The following is a 17579-nucleotide window of genomic DNA, read 5'->3' as shown; positions in this document are numbered from 1 at the left end:
ATCGCATTGGATGGATTTGCGATCCTCAATAAGCTGTCGGTTACAAAACCTCGCGCATCCCTTCGGGTCAATCATCGTCACGTTGCCAAAGATGACTGAAATTCCATATTTGCTTGTAGAGGGATTAAGTGAGATATTAATGGTGACCACAATTTATCTATGCCCGTGCTTAGGTAACATCGTTTCAAGTGCTCTGACCAGGTGGTCCGCTTGTTCTCGTCGACCATCTTACTAATCTCTATATTCAGTTCCTTGATTTTAGGATCAGCAGTGTTAGCACGACGGCGCTCATCACGCTTGTCTGTGAGACTCGCTGCTGTTGCTGGAAAGTTGGGCCGCACCTGCGCAATTCGACCAGAGGGTATAAAGCAAGCGTCTACGTTACCCTCTGGGTAACATAAACATGGAAGGGAAGCGGGAGCTCACTGAAGCGGCCATAGGTGTATTCTTTGAAGTTGGCTTCCTTTTGGTTAATAAACATTTTTACTTTCGATGTGGATTAACTTAACAACAATGTATAGATTAACTTAATTGAATTTTCTGGATATAAAGCTCCGTCATTATCGATGGTATGGTGAATTCGGTGAATTCAAGTGAGGGCGTAGTTCACTCCAAGATGAATTTCGAGAAGATGGTCCGAAATCTGTTGTTGTTCAAAAAACCAATGATGCTGCACAGCAACTGATATTGTCAAGGGACCTATCGTGAAATTGACAAAACCACAGGCATTAGTGGTATCAGTATATGTACATTCAATATTGCATGAATATTTGACCGTTAAAACAAATTGTTCGCGTTGGATCCCAAACAATTTGTCAATTGCTCAAAAATTCTTTTCAAAATGCTCCAAAAATACGATTGCGGTGCTTTGAAACACGTCTGTGACATTGTGATAGGCGATAAGCCGAGGATTGATGCGTAGAGGACTTGAAGTAAATCGCAGTCGCCTGTATGGGTGTTTGAAGATGAACCAAATCCAACAAAAGTTGCTCGCTCATGAATCAAAGAAATTATGGCTTTATTTTTAGAAAAAAATTGACATTTCGCAATCGTACTACTAAAACAAACGCAGAACAGTCAATTCTGAGTGGTAAACAAATTTGTCAATTGTCTTCCAAGAAATCTGGAAAACTAACCACCGAAGACGCAACACTCATTAGCACGACAACACGAGCTCTCATACTTCTTTTTTTATACCCTCCACCATAGGTTCGGGGGTATATTAACTTTGCCATTCCGTTTGTAACACATCGAAATATTGCTCTAAGACCCCATAAAGTATATATATTCTGGGTCGTGGTGAAATTCTGAGTCGATCTGAGCATGTCCGTCCGTTCGTCTGTTGAAATCACGCTAACTTCCGAATGAAACAAGCTATCGACTTGAAACTTGGCACAAGTAGTTGTTATTGATGTAGGTCGGATGGTATTGCAAATGGGCCATATCGGTCCACTTTTACGTATAGCCCCCATAAAAACCGATCCCCAGATTTGGCTTGCGGAGACTCTAAGAGAAGCAAATTTCATCCGATCCGGCTGAAATTTGGTACATGGTGTCAGCATATGATGTCTAACAACCGTACAAAAATTGGTCCACATTGGTCCACTTTTACGTATAAACCGATCCCCCGATTTGGCTTGCGGAGCATCTAAGAGAAGCAAATTTCATCCGATCCGGCTGAAATTTGGTACATGGTGTAGGTATATGATCTCTAACAATTATGCAAAAATTGGTCCACATCGGTCCATAATTATATATAGCCCCCATATAAACCGATCACCAAATTTGACCTCCGGAGCCTCTTGGAAGACCAAAATTCATCTGATTCAGTTGAAATTTGGTACGTGGTGTTAGTATATGGCCTCAAACACCCATGCAAAAATTGGTCGATATCGGTCCATAATTATATATAGACCCCATATAAACCAATCCTCAGATTTGACCTCCGGAGCCCCTTGGAAGAGCAAAATCCATCCGATTCGGTTGAAATTTGGTACGTGATGTTAGTCTACGGTATCCAACAACCATGCAGGAATTGGTTTATATCAGCCCATAATTATATATAGCCCCCATATAAACCGATCCCCAGATTTGACCTCCGGTGCCTTTTGGAGAAGTAAAATTCATCCGATCTGGTTGAAATTTGGTATGTGGTGGTAGTATTTAACAACCATGCCAAAAGTGGTCCATATCAGTCCATAATCATATATAGGCCCCATATAAACCGATCCCGAGATTTGGTTTTGCAGCCTCGTGGAGGAGCAAATTTCATCAGAGTCAGTTGAAATTTGGTACATTGTGCTACTATATGGCCGTCAACAACCATGCCTAACTGGGTCCATGTCGGTCTATAGTTACATATAGCCCTCAGATAAATCGATCCCAAATCACACAAAAATTGGTCCATATCAAGTTCATAATTGTATATAGCCACCATATAAGCGACCTCCATATTTCAATTCTGGATCTCTACGTAACGTGCAAAATTCCATATCGATTCGTAAGTATTTGTGGACTTACCTATACATACCTTTTTTTCTACTATATACCACGTATGGGGGAGCCACCGCGGTGCAATGGTTAGCATGTCCGCCTTGCATACACAAGGTCGTGGGTTCGATTCCTGCTAAGACCGAACACCAAAAAGTTTTCAGCGGTGGATTATCTCACCTCAGTGATGCTGGTGACATTTCAGAAGGTTTCGAAGCTTCTCTGAGTGGTTTCACTAGAATGTGGAACGCCGTTCGGACTCGGCTATAAAAAGGAGGTTCCTTGTCATTCACTAATAGAAAAAGTTTCGTTATATTAACGAAATGTGTCGTTAAAAGTCGGCCAATGAAACAAATTCGTTAATACAACGAATTTCTTCATTATTATAACGAATTTTCTGTTAATCAACGTTACGTTTCGTACTATTAACAAATATTTTCATTTTAATAATGAAAATATTTTGTTATATCAATGAAAATTTTTCGTTGGCTATATTTTAATGAAATTTTCTTTGTGTGTTGAGCTTAACATGGAATCGGGCAGCACTCAGTGATAAGATAGAAGTTCACCACTGTGGTATCACAATGGACTGAATAGTCTAAGTGAGCCTGATACATTGGGCTGCCACATAACTTAACCTAACCACGTATGGACTAACTCACAATTTAGAAAATGATGTTAAGAAGTTTTAAGATACCACAATCCAAGTAATTCGATTGTGGATGACAGTCCTTCGTAGAAGTTTCTACGCAATCCATGGTGGAGGGTACATAAGATTCGGCCTGGCCGTATATACTTGTTTAGCACTCAGAACATCGATTTGAGAGGTTAGCAACCATATACTCCTGACTTGGCACCGTATTCATATAGAATAAAATGGGAGCTGAACGTTTTTCGACACCTTAAGAGGCGGTTGAATGCATTCAATCAGAGTGGCAAAATTGCTTCGGCAACTGGTTCAAATACATGCGAAAAACGTCGTATTAAACAGAGAGTCGAGGGAGAGAGATGGATATGCCTGGCGACTTGCTGCAATCACGCATAATTCTCTTGATGGATACTTTTCGTATGTTAGGATAGGTTAGGTATGGTGGCAGTCTGATATGTCAGGCTCTCTTAAACTATTCAGTTCAGTAATCTCATTGACAAGGGACTTCCACTTAGAGAAGCTTTGGAAAACTCAGAAATGCTACCAGCATTATTGAGAAGAGACATCCGCTGAAAAACTTTTTGGGATTTGGTCTTAGCTGGGGTTAAAACCACGACCCTACGTATGCAAGGCGGGCTCCTCTCTTTGTACGTGAAGTCATGCTCTGACAAAGCTAAACCTCGTGGACCATTACCCACGACAGAATGCCAAAGTTTATGGAGGGCATTGAAGTGGAACAAGATTTAATTTTATTTCCTGATTTTTTAACGTTATTATGAAATAAACATCTAGTCATTTGTCTCAAAAAATGTTTTTTGAACATGTGTTATCCCTTAATTACTATATTAGTGGCGACTTAACAAAAATAACACTGTTCAGGGCATATAAAGTTCACCCATGACAAATTTATTGTCTTACTATTTTTCGTAGACCACTGTGCGTTATGTTATTGATTCATATTCTAATCTGTCTATAAGGCTTATATAGAGTTGAGTTTTACAATACAACACAAGGAAATTTATATAATGCATATGATTATTAACTATACCGAAAATCATGATTGCATATTATTCCTCGAAAAGCTATAATCTCTATCTAGGCATCCATAAAATCAGTAACAATAGATTCTGATGATGATGAACGATGGATGGAAGATTGTTCAATGGTTCGTTCATTTGCACTTGAATGGATTACGATTAACAAATTAACACAATTATTGTTTAGTGATTGAATTGGATTTAGAGATAGATGGGAAGTATGCTTACGAAATTACGGATTACACGTATACACACACAAACACTCACATATATTTAGCAAATAGGCTTATATGCATACAAGGCAAGCCTTGCAGACAAAACACAATCCATATGAATCCAATGGAATTAGAACATTATCAGATAATAGCATGACTACAAATTTCCTATACAATACGTGTTGTTCTACTTTTCCGTATTCGGTTTTGTGCAAATGTGCGTATCTGTGTTAGTGAGTATGTATATGTGGGTATTTGTGTGTGAGTGGCTTGTGTCTGTGTGATATGGCTCAAGCATGTCAAACTATCAAAAAGCTAATCTCAAAACAACATGACATTTATTGTCTGCGAAACAATAAAACCAGAAATTGTTCAAAAGCTCTACACATTGACTGTGGCACTTACTCACACATACGTCTGTATACGAATACACTTGCACATTCATATATACATATATAAATTTACTCAAATATTAGACTATACATGCATTCACATATGGATTGATAAGATTAGCAAAATTTCCGACTACAATCAGTGCTGCCAGATACTTTTGTTCGAAAATTATTCGCAGCGAAAATTACCGGAAAATACCGGATTTTCTCAATTGTTTGTGTTGTAACCACTGTTTGAAACTCTAATTCCCAACAGTGAGGCGTGGTGTACACAGACCCCGGGGAATAAAAGATATATAGATTTCTATACTGATGGCTCCAAATTGAATGGACAAGTGGGGTTCGGAGTATATTCTAAAGATCTGGATTTTCTAATAGCGAAAAGATTACCTAATCACTGTAGTATTTTTCAGGCTGAAATATTAGCAATAAGAGAGGTGGCGAATTGGCTGAGAAGTAATGTTCCAAAAAATGTGGGCATTAATATATACTCAGACAGTCAACCTGCAATAAAATCCTTGGACTCTGTGTTCCTTAACTCGATAACGGCCATAGACTGCCGCAAATCTCTCAACGAGATGGCTGAGCAGTACAATATTCACCTAATATGGGTGCCTGGCCATAGGAACATACCGGGGAACTGCGAAGCGGATGAGTTGGCACGGCTAGGAACTACCTTACATATTCCAGGGGAACTAGAATCTGTTGGTATGCCCCTGGCTACCTGCAAGCTCATGCTGCGTGAGAAGGCTGTTATGATGGCAAATGTTCGATGGGAGAATTGCAAGGGCTGTAACGACACCAAGCAAATATGGCCCCATTTGAACTTAAACCGCACACTAGATATGCTAGTGTTCTCGAGACGTCAGATATCACTCCTGATATCTGCTATAACGGGCCGCTGCCTGATAGGCGATTTTGCAAAAACTATAGGCGCGAAGTATAATGACTATTGTATGAGCTGTCATGATGCGGAGGAAAAGGAATCAATTAAACACCTCTTGTGTGAGTGTCCTGCATCTTGTGTAAAGCGCAAGCAAATTTTAGGAGCATATAGCTTCAGATTACTGGCGGATCTGGAAAACGTTAACTTAAGCAGTCTGCTAATGTTTTTGGAACAATCTGGTTGGTTCAGCAAAGAAAAATAATCAAGAAGGTTCAGCGGTTAAAACTAGAAGTGCCCACATGTAATAGGTACTTTTAGTTAATGTGGTATCACAATGGACTGAATAGTCTAAGTGAGCCTGAATCTTAAATCGGACTGCCACTTTAACCTAACCTAACCTAACCACTGTTGCCATCGTTGGTAGAATTCTACCAAAAATGGTAGATTTTTTACTGTTTGGTAAATTTTCTATAGAAATAAAATTTTGACAAAATTTTCATATAGAAATAAAATTTTAACAAAATTTTTATAGAAATAACATTTTGAGAACATTTTCTATAGAAATAAAATTCGGACAAAATTTTTTTTGAAATAAAATTTTGACAAAATTTTCTATAGAAATAAAATTTATACACAATTTTCTATAGAAATAAAATTTTGACAAAATTTTGTGTAGAAATAAAATTTTGACAAAATTGCCTATAGAAATAAAATTTTGATAATTTTTCTATAGAAATAAAATTTTAATAAAATTTTCTACAGAAATAAAATTTTGACAAAATGTTCTATTTTTATAGAAATAAAATTTTGAGAACATTTTTTATAGAAAAAAAATTCGGACAAAATTTTTTATAGAAATAAAATTTTGACAAAATTTTGTGTAGAAATAAAATTTCGACAAAATTGCCCATAGAAATAAAAGTTTGATAAATTTTCTATAGAAATAAAATTTTAATAAAATTTTCTATAGAAATAAAATTTTGACAAAATTTTCTACAGAAATAAAATTTTGACAAAATTGTCTATAGAAATAAAATTTTGACAAAATTTTCTACGGAAACAAAATTTTGACAAAATTGTATAATTTTGTCATTTTGCCAAAATTTTCTATAAAAATAAATTTTTTATAGAAATAAAATTTTGACAAAATTTTCTATAGAAATAAAATTTTGACAAAATTTCTATAGAAATAAAATTTTGACAAAATTTCCTATGGAAATAAAATTTTGACAAAATTGTCTATAGAAATAACATTTTGACAAAATTTTCTGTAGAAAAATTTTTTTACAAAATTGCGTATAGAAATAAAATTTTGATAAAATTTTCTATAGAAATAACATTTTGATCAAATTTTCTACGGAAATAAAATTTTGACAAAATTGTCTATAGAAATAAAATTTTGCTAAAATTTTCTATAGAAATAACATTTTGACAAAATTTTCAATAGAAATAATATTTTGCCAACATTTTCTATAGAAATACAATTTTGCCAAACTTTTTTGTAAAATAAAATTTTGACAAAATTGTTTATAGGCATAAAGATTTGACAAAATTTTCTATAGAAATGACATTTTGCCAAAATTTTCTATAGAAATAAAATTTTACCAAAATTTTCTAAAGAAATAAAATTTTGACAAAATTGTCTATAGAAATAAAATTTGACAAAATAAAAAAACATTGACCAGAAATAACAAATTTTATTTCTATAGACAATTTTGTCGAAATTTTATTTTTATTTATTTATTTATTTCGTCTAGAGAAATTTTTTAAAAATGTAATTTCTATAGAAAGTTTTGTAAAAATTTTATTTCTATAGAAAATGCTGTCAAGATTTTATTTCTATAGATAATTTTGGCAAAATTGTATTTGTATTGAAAAATTTGTAAGAGTTTTATTTTTGTAGAAATCTTTGTCTATAAACTTAGTCAAAATTTTATTTCTATAGAAGATTCTGTCAAAATTTAATCTTTATAGAAAATTTTTATAAAAATTTTGTTTCTATAGAAAATGTTGTCACAATTTTATTTCTATTGAAAATTTTGTCAAAATTTTATTTCTATAGAAAATTTTGTCAAAATTTTATTTCTATAGAAAATTCTGTCAAAGTTTTAGTTCTATAAAAAATTTTGTCAAAATTTTATTTCTATAGAAAATTCTGTCAAAATTTAATCTTTATAGAAAATTTTGTCAAAATTTTATTTTCACAGAAAATTTTGTCAAAATTTTATTTCTATAGAAAATTCTGTCAAAGTTTTAGTTCTACAAAAAATTTTGTCAAAATTTTATTTCTATAGAAAATTCTGTCAAAATTTAATCTTTATAGAAAATTTTGTCAAAATTTTATTTTCATAGAAAATTTTGTCAAAATTTTATTTCTATAGAAAATTTTGTCAAAATTTTATTTCTATAGAAAATTCTGTCAAAATTTTAGTTCTTAAAAAAAAATTTGTCAAAATTTTATTTCTATAGAAAATTCTGTCAAAATTTAATCTTTCTAGAAAATTTTGTCAAAATTTTATTTTCATAGAAAATTTTGTCAAAATTTTATTTCTATAGAAAATTTTTTTAAAATTTTATTTCTATAGGAAAATTTATCAAAATTTTATTTCTATAGGAATTTTTTTCAAAATTTTATTTCTTTAGAAACTTTTGTCAAAATTTTATTTCTATAGAAAATTTTGTCAAAATTTTATTTCTATAGAAAATTCTGTCAAAATTTTAGTTCTATAAAAAATTTTGTCAAAATTTTATTTCTATAGAAAATTCTGTCAAAATTTAATCTTTATAGAAAATTTTGTCAAAATTTTATTTTCATAGAAAATTTTGTCAAAATTTTATTTCTATAGAAAATTTTGTCAATATTTTATTTCTATAGAAAATTTTGTCAACATTTTGTTTCTATAGGAAAATTTGTCAATATTTTATTTCTATAGAAAATGTTTTCAAAATTTTATTTCTATAGAACATTTTTTCAAAATGTTATTTCTTTAGAAAATTTTGTCAAAATTGTATTTCTTTAAAAAATTTTGTCAATATTTTATTTTTTTAAAAAATTTTGTCAATATTTTATTTCTATAAACAACTTTATAAATTGTTGGGGAGGAATAAATTTCAAAATCTACCAAAATATCAAGAATTCTACCATATAGTAAAAAATGTACCATATTTGGTAGGACTTTACCAACTGTTGCAACCGTGTATGGGAGCCGCAATTTTCATCCGATTTAAAATTTAAAGAGCTGTGCCAAATTTGGTATATATGGTTTGATATAACCCTCATATGGATAGATATATATTTTTAAGCCAAATTTAGAGCTCTCATATAGATCGTTCTCCCGATTTCACTTCTTGACGGCATCGATGTCGCAATTTTTATCCAATTGGCTTAAATGTTAAATATGGAGGTTTTTTAGATCCAAGAGCTGTGAAAATTGTTATATCGAAACATTTTCCATTGCTCACTATCATTATATTTCTTCGTACAACTAGTCGTCTCTTTGTCTTATAGAAGAGGCGAATGTGAGTAAATTACATTCATTTACCCATATCACACATTGACATGAATTCGTACTATGTGCAAAGCTGCTAGTGCTAATGTGAATTTACGATTTTTCCCGTATTAATTCCCCCCTCAGTAACAGGCATCCATAGCTCTTCTACTACATAGAAACAACAACAACAATGAGTTGATGCAATCAATATGAAACACAGCAGGAGTGATGTCGAACCCGCATTATCAGTTTGAGTATGGTAATTGAGGAAAACTAAATTGTGTATGACAGTGTGTGAGGTTGTGGGAGAGAGTGGAGAATATTATACTTCCTTGATTTTCATGCAATAGTAAATGTGTAAGAGCTTACACAATGGCCCTGCTGGCACACATATTTAATTATTTGCCACACTTGACACCAATCACCCGAGTATTGCTGAAGAATAGAATGAAGTGCTCATAATTTAGACCATGAGTCGTAGCAGAGGGCAAATGCTGGTCGTACTAATGTTGATTAAATAGATGTACAATTATCATATACTGACTTTCTCTAGGATGCCTTTCTCTTCGAATGGCTAATGTAAATAATTTAGAAATGCAACATTTGTGAATGTATGAATGTTCTAAATGTTGTTCAATGTAGAATATGAGGCAAGTATTTCTTTTTGGGATGTTGCAAATAACCTCATTTAAGCAGAACTCAATCTTTTTTGAAAGTTCGAATGAAGATATTTTATGAATAGCACTATTAATGCAGCCAATTCTGCTACATCCATTGATAGTGGTGCAAACATATAATGGTCATAATCTAGTATAATATATTTATGGCATATATGTTGAAGTGCTAGAATATATTATGTTTGGAAAATCTCATTTTTTTAATATATTGTGTGTGGATGCAAACATATATTAATTTAGAAATTTCATATAAACATTTTCATTATGAACATTTCATATGAACGTTTTCATTTCATTAGAAAAAGAAAAAAAAGCCAGAGAGAATAGAGAACAATGGTAAAGATGATGACGGAGGTAGAAAGAATATAACCCAGTGAGAGAATCATATCGGATTATTTTTTTTTTTTTTAATGAAGAACGGAATTAACTATTTGGGCTTAATAAAAAGTATGCTTGGGGTGAAACACAGTATTTCAGCACAGTACAAACAATTTTTTGTTGGTGAGGTTTAATGCAAATGTTTTGGCGATTTTTATTAAGGAGCGGACTTTTTTCTTATGTAATGTAAAAAATAAAAATGACGAAAAATGTCAAAATTCGTATAAAAAATTGTGTTTTCTACAATGGAACTACAAGACATAGGCGATCTTTATTATAGGATTTTACAAGTTCTATCCAGCAAATAATCAACTAGCAAGGCCTACAGGTGGGACCCATTGGGGACCCGCAAACATGTAAGCTTGGAGAAAAACACCTCAGCTTTCACACAAAGAAAATTACGTTGATATGTGTATCCGTTGAAAAGTTGCAGAATTATTTCCAAAAAAAGCGATTTGAGACCGCTGTGTGGTGCTACATACCATACAGAGCGCATAAAAATGGTGTTATTGGGAGACGAGTTCGGTGAACATTTTATTTCACTTTCTGTCTAAATCGTGCGATTTAACGCCTTAGAGTACTTTTTGTTGGGCTATGTTAAAGCTCATGTCTATTCAATTGACGTATTGGAAGACAACATTGAAGCTCTCATTCGTGAGATTCCGGCCGAAATGTTCGCAAAAGTAGGTCAAAATTTGACTAAGCGGATAGACCATTTGAGACATAGTCGCGGTCAACATTTACAAGATTGGCCAATTCAAATAAATGTTTCATCCTTTTTTTATAAATTTAATATGTTTTTATACCCTGCGCCACACTGTGGAACAGGGTATTAAAAGTTAGTGCATATGTTTGCAACACCCAGAAGGACACGAGATAGACACAGGGTGTCTTTTGCAAAAATGCCCAGGGCGGGATCGATATAGCTATGTCAGTCTGTCCGTGAACACATTTTTGTAATCAAAGTCTAGGTCGCAGTTTTAGTCCAATCGACTTCAAATTTGGCACAAGTATCTGTTTTGGCTCAGAATAGATCCCTATTGATTTTGGAAGAAATCGGTTAAGATTTAGATATAGCTCCCATATATATATATTTCGCCCGATAAGGACTTATATGGCCCCAGAAGCCAGAGTTTTTTCCAAATTTGCTTAAAATTTTGCACAAGAAGAACAATTAGTACTATAGTCAAGTGTGCCAAATTTTATTGAAGTCGGTTCAGATTTAGATATAGCTCCCATATATATCTTTCGCCCGATATGGACTAATACGATCCCAGAATCCAGAGTTTTACCCCAATTGGGTTGAAATTGTACACAGGGAGTAGAATTAGCATTGTAGCTATGCGTGCCAAATTTGGTTGAAATCGGTTCAGATTTAGATATAGCTCCAATATATAGCTTTCGGCCGATTTACACTCATATGACCACAGAGGCCAATTTTTTGCTCCGATTTAGTTGAAATTTTCCACTGGGAGTAGAATTAGCATTGTAGCTATGCGTGCCAAATTTGGTTGAAATCGGTTCAGATTTAGATATAGCTCCAATATATAGCTTTCGGCCGATTTACACTCATATGACCACAGAGGCCAATTTTTTGCTCCGCCTTAGTTGAAATTTTGCACAGGGAGTAGAATTAGCATTGTTGCTATGCGTGCCAAATTTGGTTGAAATCGGTTCAGATTTAGATATAGCTCCCATATATATGTTTTTCTGATTTCAACAAAAATGGTCAAAATACCAACATTTTCCTTGTAAAATCGCCACTGCTTAGTCGAAAAGTTGTAAAAATGACTCTAATTTTCCTAAACTTCTAATACATATATATCGGGCGATAAATCATAAATTAACTTTTGCGAAGTTTCCTTAAGATTGCTTCAGATTTGAATGTTTCCCATATTTTTTTACTAACATTGTATTCCTCCCTAGTGCATTAGCCAACTTAAATTTTGAGTCTATAGATTTTGTAGAAGTCAAATTCTGTCTAGATCGAGTGATATTTAAATGTATGTATTTGGGATAAACCTTTATATATAGCCCCCAACACATTTGACGGATGTGATATGGTATCGAAAATTTAGATCTCCAAAGTGATGCAGGGTATAATATAGTCGGCCCCGCCCGACTTAAGACTTTCCTTACTTGTTTTTTCTAATTTTCCTCTAGATTTTAAAGAAAATTGCCTTTATATAATTATAAATCGATATGGACCAAATTTTGACCGGATCGGATGAATTTTGCTCCTTCAGCAGGGTTCGGAAGACAAATCCTGAATCTGAGCAGAACTACAAACTAGTTCTGCTCAGATTCAGGCCCATATCTTGCTTCATTCGAAAGCTAGCGTGATTTCAACAAACAGGACTGAGCTAGATCGACTCACCATGATCATTTCACGAAGTTTGGGTACAATATTTCGATGCACTACAACCCAGCAAAAAATTGGAAGATGTTCTAGAGGCACAACTTTAAAATCACTTCCGAAAATGTCATCCTAAAGACGTTCTTTATTTTAACAATACAGTAAGTTTTTTTTTTACTTCAATTTTTTATATTGAACTTGCTTTATTCATATTTTTAATGAGTAATTTTAACATTTTAACATTGCTCTGTGCCCAAGATTTTTTTCTGTTCGTAAAATGTTACAAATTTTTTTAATTTTGTCGAAAGAAATGCAAAATACGTTTTAGGAAAATTGCGAACTTTTCAAAATATTTGAGGTCAAAAGTTTCAGACAAGCATGCATTAAAAATCATAGAAATGATAAAAAATATTTATTTGGCAAACAATCACATATTTTTTAATTCATATCCAAAACACAGAATTCGGAGTACACCTTAAGAAGTGATGCAATTTCAGTGCATCGGCTGTTGTAATGGTAAACATCCGTCCTATGACTTCTGTGCCAATTTTGGACCACTTGGATGTAAACAGAACATTTTCACTACTTTTTAGGCGACTCTTTTTTTTATTGCTCGGAAACGGAATGACAGACAAAGTTAATATACAGAAATGCACTTGCACAGGTGACATCTCATGGCTATCACAGCCCTCAAAAATGTTTCCATTACCCAATTTAATAGATAACATTCTGTTTTGTAATGAAATTTCTGAACTTCCCCAAATGAGCGCAGATACTCATTAAAAGGGAAAAAGACCACACAATGTCAATAAAAATAATATTAACATTCAACTTACCTTTTTAAATGTTTCCGTTTAGTCTATAAATAATTGCTGAAGATTTCCTTAGAATTTCTAGAAATAGAGAAAAGAAATAAAAATTAATTAAAAATAAACACTTGAATAGCCTCTTAAAATTTCTTAGTATAGCAAAGAAGAAAATAAATAAAAAATGAGAAAGAAACACGATAGCCAAAACAAATAGCCAAGCGAGATTATGACCCAACGTTCATGGCCCTTTGTGCATCTTTGATGATTTGTTGCGTGACAAACATCTAACCTAAGTGTAATTTCTAATTAACACAATCTTCTCTTTTAAGGATGAAAAAAAAAACAAATAAAACAAGAAGTGCTTTAAGAATATTGACAATAAAAATTTAAACAAACAACCAAGGCAATGGGCATAGAAGACAAATAAATAGAAGGCAAAAAGACAAAAAAAATTGTCAAAAGGTCAACAAATCCCCAGAGACTGTTTTTCCCTAGTCCTACAAAACAAGCATACAAATAAAGAAGGATCCCCAATTGAAAAATAAATTCTAGGAAACAAAATAGATGTAGAGGTATTCTATTAGGGTCACTAATATGAAATGAATATAATGAAATTCTACAAGCAAGCAAAAAATTCAAATAAAAATTCTTTTAATTTTCTAAATATCCTTTAAGTGTTTGCAGATTGTTATAACCGAAAAGATTCGGCTTGAATTTAAAGACGTAAATTTTTATTTTAAAATGTTATAGTATTGATTCCAAACCAAAGGCCAGTTTCAAATAAATTTAAAACAAGTATATACAGTAGTAAGTTAGGCCGGGCCGAATCTTAAATACCCACCACCATCAATCAAATATAATAGTTTCCTTTGAAAACTCTTCGTCTGTGCGGGTATCTTGATAATATATTGAGGATTTAAGGGGGTTTGATGACAGATATTCTCCCAAGCAGATCAATTCAAACAGTACACTTCCTGAAGATAAATTTAAAGATTCTACCTATGAAGACTAGATCAGGTTCTGGATTTATAAGAACCAATTTTGTTTGAATTTTAGAGAAATCATAAACATATCGTGTAAATGATGAAAAAAGTCTTGATTTGAAATCTTAAATCCGTAGATTTTTACCGCCATTATTCAAATAATAACGAGGAGTAAAATCTGGAAATTTTACTCTTATTTTCAAGCAATTTTTATGATCAGTGCTCCTGATATACCCTCAATGGACCGGTAGAAATAAATACGATACAAATTTTTGAGGGTCTGAAAATACCAGCATATTTACATTTTCGGGCAAAGTGGATAAAAACTACAGATTCTAGCAGCCTAAGAAATAAATCCGGGAGGTAGGTCTATATGGGGGCTATAGCAAAACATGAACCGATACTCCCCATTTTCGACACACCTATTTGTGGTCTTACTTAAAATACCTCTAGATTTCAATTTCAAATCGGATAGAAAATACAGTTTCTACACGCCCAAGAAGTAAAATCGGGAGATCGGTCTATATGGGGCCTGTACGAAAACATGGACCGATACGAACCATTTTCGACAAACCTCTTTATAGTCCCAAAACACCTCTAGATTTTCAATTTCAGGCAAATCGGGTGGTAAATACAGTTTCTTGACGCCCAAGAAGTAAAATCGGGAGATCGGTCTATATGGGGTTTATACCAAAACATGGACCGATACACCCCATTTTCGACACACCAATCTTAGGTCCTAAAATACCACAAAATTTTCAATTTAGTCCTCACGTGGTATATATTAGACAAAAAGTATGTAAGTCTACAAATAATTACGAATCGATATGGACTTTTGCACGGTACGTAGGGAGCCAGAATTGAAATATGGGGGTCGCTTTTATGGGGGCTATATACAATTATGAACTTGATATGGACCAATTTTTGTGTGATTGGGGATCGATTTATCTGAGGGCTATATATAACTATAGACCGATATGGACCTAGTTATGCATGGTTGTTAACGGCCATATACCAAATTTCAACTGACTCGGATGAAATTTGCTCCTCCAAGAGGCTCCAAAACCAAATCTTGGGATCGGTTTATATGGGGGCTATATATGATTATGGACTGTTATGGACCACTTTTGGCATGGTTGTTAAATATCATATACTACCACCACGTACCATCGGATGAATTTTGCTTCTCCACAAGGCACCGGAGGTCAAATCTGGGGATCGGTTTATATGGAGGCTATATATAATTATGGACTGATATGAACCAATTCATGTATGGTTGTTGGATACCATATTCTAACATCACATACCAAATTTCAACCGAATCCGATGAATTTTGGTCTTCCAAGGGGATCCGGAGGTCAAATCTGGCGATCGGTTTATATGGAGCTATATATAATTATGCACCGATGTGGACCAATTTTTGCATGGTCATTAGAGACCATGTACTAACACCATGTTCAGCCGGATAGGATGAAGTTTGCTTTTCTTAGAGGCTCCGAAAGCCAAATCGGGGGATCGGTTTATATGGGGGCTATATATATTTATTGACCGATGTGGACCAATTTTTGCATGGTTGTTAGAGACCATATACTAACACCATGTACCAAATTTCAGCCGGATCGGATGAAACTTTCTTCTCTTAGAGGCTCCGCAAGCCAAATCTGGGGATCAGTTTATATGGGGGCTATATATAATTATGGACCGATGCGGACCAATTTTTGCATGGTTGTTAGAGACCATATACTAACACAATGTACCAAATTTCAGCCAGATCGGATGAAATTTGCTTCTCTTAGAGGCTCCGAAAGCCAAATCGGGGGATCGGTTTATATGGGGGCTATATATATTTATGGACCGATGTGGACCAATTTCTGCACGGTTGTTAGAGACCATATACTAACACCATGTACCAAAATTTCAGCCGGATCAGATGCAATTTGCTTCTCTTTGAGGGCCTGCAAGCCAAATTTGGGGGTCCGTTTATATGGGGGCTATACGTAAAAGTGGACCGATATGGTCCATTTGCAATACCATCCGACCTACATCAATAACAACTACTTGTGCCAAGTTTCAAGTCGATAGCTTGTTTCGTTCGAAAGTTAGTGTGATTTCAACAGACGGACGGACATGCTCAGATCGTCTCAGAATTTCACCACGACCCAGAATATATATACTTTATGGGGTCTTAGAGCAATATTTCGATGTGTTACAAACGGAATGACAAAGTTAATATACCCCCCATCTTATGGTGGAGGGTATAAAAAAATATTTACGTGATATTAAAGATTACGCAGCCTCAATTTTAGGATGCGCAATTTACACACTATTAAGGACAATGAAATTTTAATAAAAAGAAAGTTTATAATCTTCGCTTCAAAAATTTTTTTCATTAAATTAACACACACATTTTGAAAATTTGAACTCCTTCGTTAAAGCTTAATGTCTTTAAACTAAGGTAAATTTTCTTTAAAGTAAAGAAACACATTTTTGATTTAAAGAAATCGGCCTGAAATATTGAATCGTTAGATTTAAGGTAAAAACGCTTCAAAAATAGGCTATTACTTATGTTGAGGATTTAGCATCTTTGGTTAAAAGTTTTCTTTTTTTGGAATTAAGAAAACATTTTTTATTTCGAAGTATCCGTCATAATTTGCATTTTTAAACTGGCATTTGTTTGTACGTGAATAGCTTTATTAATATACCGGAAAAATAGAATGAAAATTCGATAAATGAGATAAGTATAATAATTTTAATTTTATAGATCCTAGATTTAAAGCCAGATAGGTCGCAAAAAAATTCCTTATTTTAAAGCAGACGCATCTGTGGCTCGGTATCAATACCAAAATCCTTAAAGGAAGGTCAAAATCTTTGGACCCAAATAAACTGTTTTTGAGTGTGGTGGTGGGTATAAAAATATGTATAAATATTAAATTTGATAAAGTCCACTGCCAATATCAGCACTATTCTTATCTTTATACCCTCCACCATAGGATGGGGTATATATTAGCTTTGTCATTCCGTTTGTAACACATCGAAATATTGCTCTAAGGCCCCATAAAGTATATATATTCTGGGTCGTGGTGAAATTCTGAGTCGATCTGAGCATGTCCGTCCGTCCGTCCGTCTGTTGAAATCACGCTAACTTCCGAACGAAACAAGCTATCGACTTGAAACTTGGCACAAGTAGTTGTTGTTGATGTAGGTCGGATGATATTG

General features: G+C 33.6%; 1 protein-coding gene across 4 annotated transcripts in view; it reads right to left on the bottom strand.

Annotated features, from left to right (window-relative positions):
• LOC142229571 (uncharacterized) overlaps positions 1 to 17579 on the bottom strand; it is a 518551-nt gene that overhangs the window by 396315 nt on the left and 104657 nt on the right. For all 4 annotated transcript variants that reach the window (XM_075300139.1, XM_075300138.1, XM_075300136.1 and 1 more), the window contains one exon: positions 13408 to 13464. The gene's annotated coding sequence lies outside the window, so the exon portion shown is untranslated. The remainder of the gene's footprint in view (positions 1 to 13407; positions 13465 to 17579) is intronic.

Source organism: Haematobia irritans, chromosome 3 (assembly GCF_050003625.1).
Source record: "Haematobia irritans isolate KBUSLIRL chromosome 3, ASM5000362v1, whole genome shotgun sequence".
In the NCBI taxonomy this organism is placed as follows: domain Eukaryota; kingdom Metazoa; phylum Arthropoda; class Insecta; order Diptera; family Muscidae; genus Haematobia; species Haematobia irritans.
Note: the sequence above shows the minus strand (reverse complement) of the source record. Positions and strands in the feature narration are given on the sequence as shown.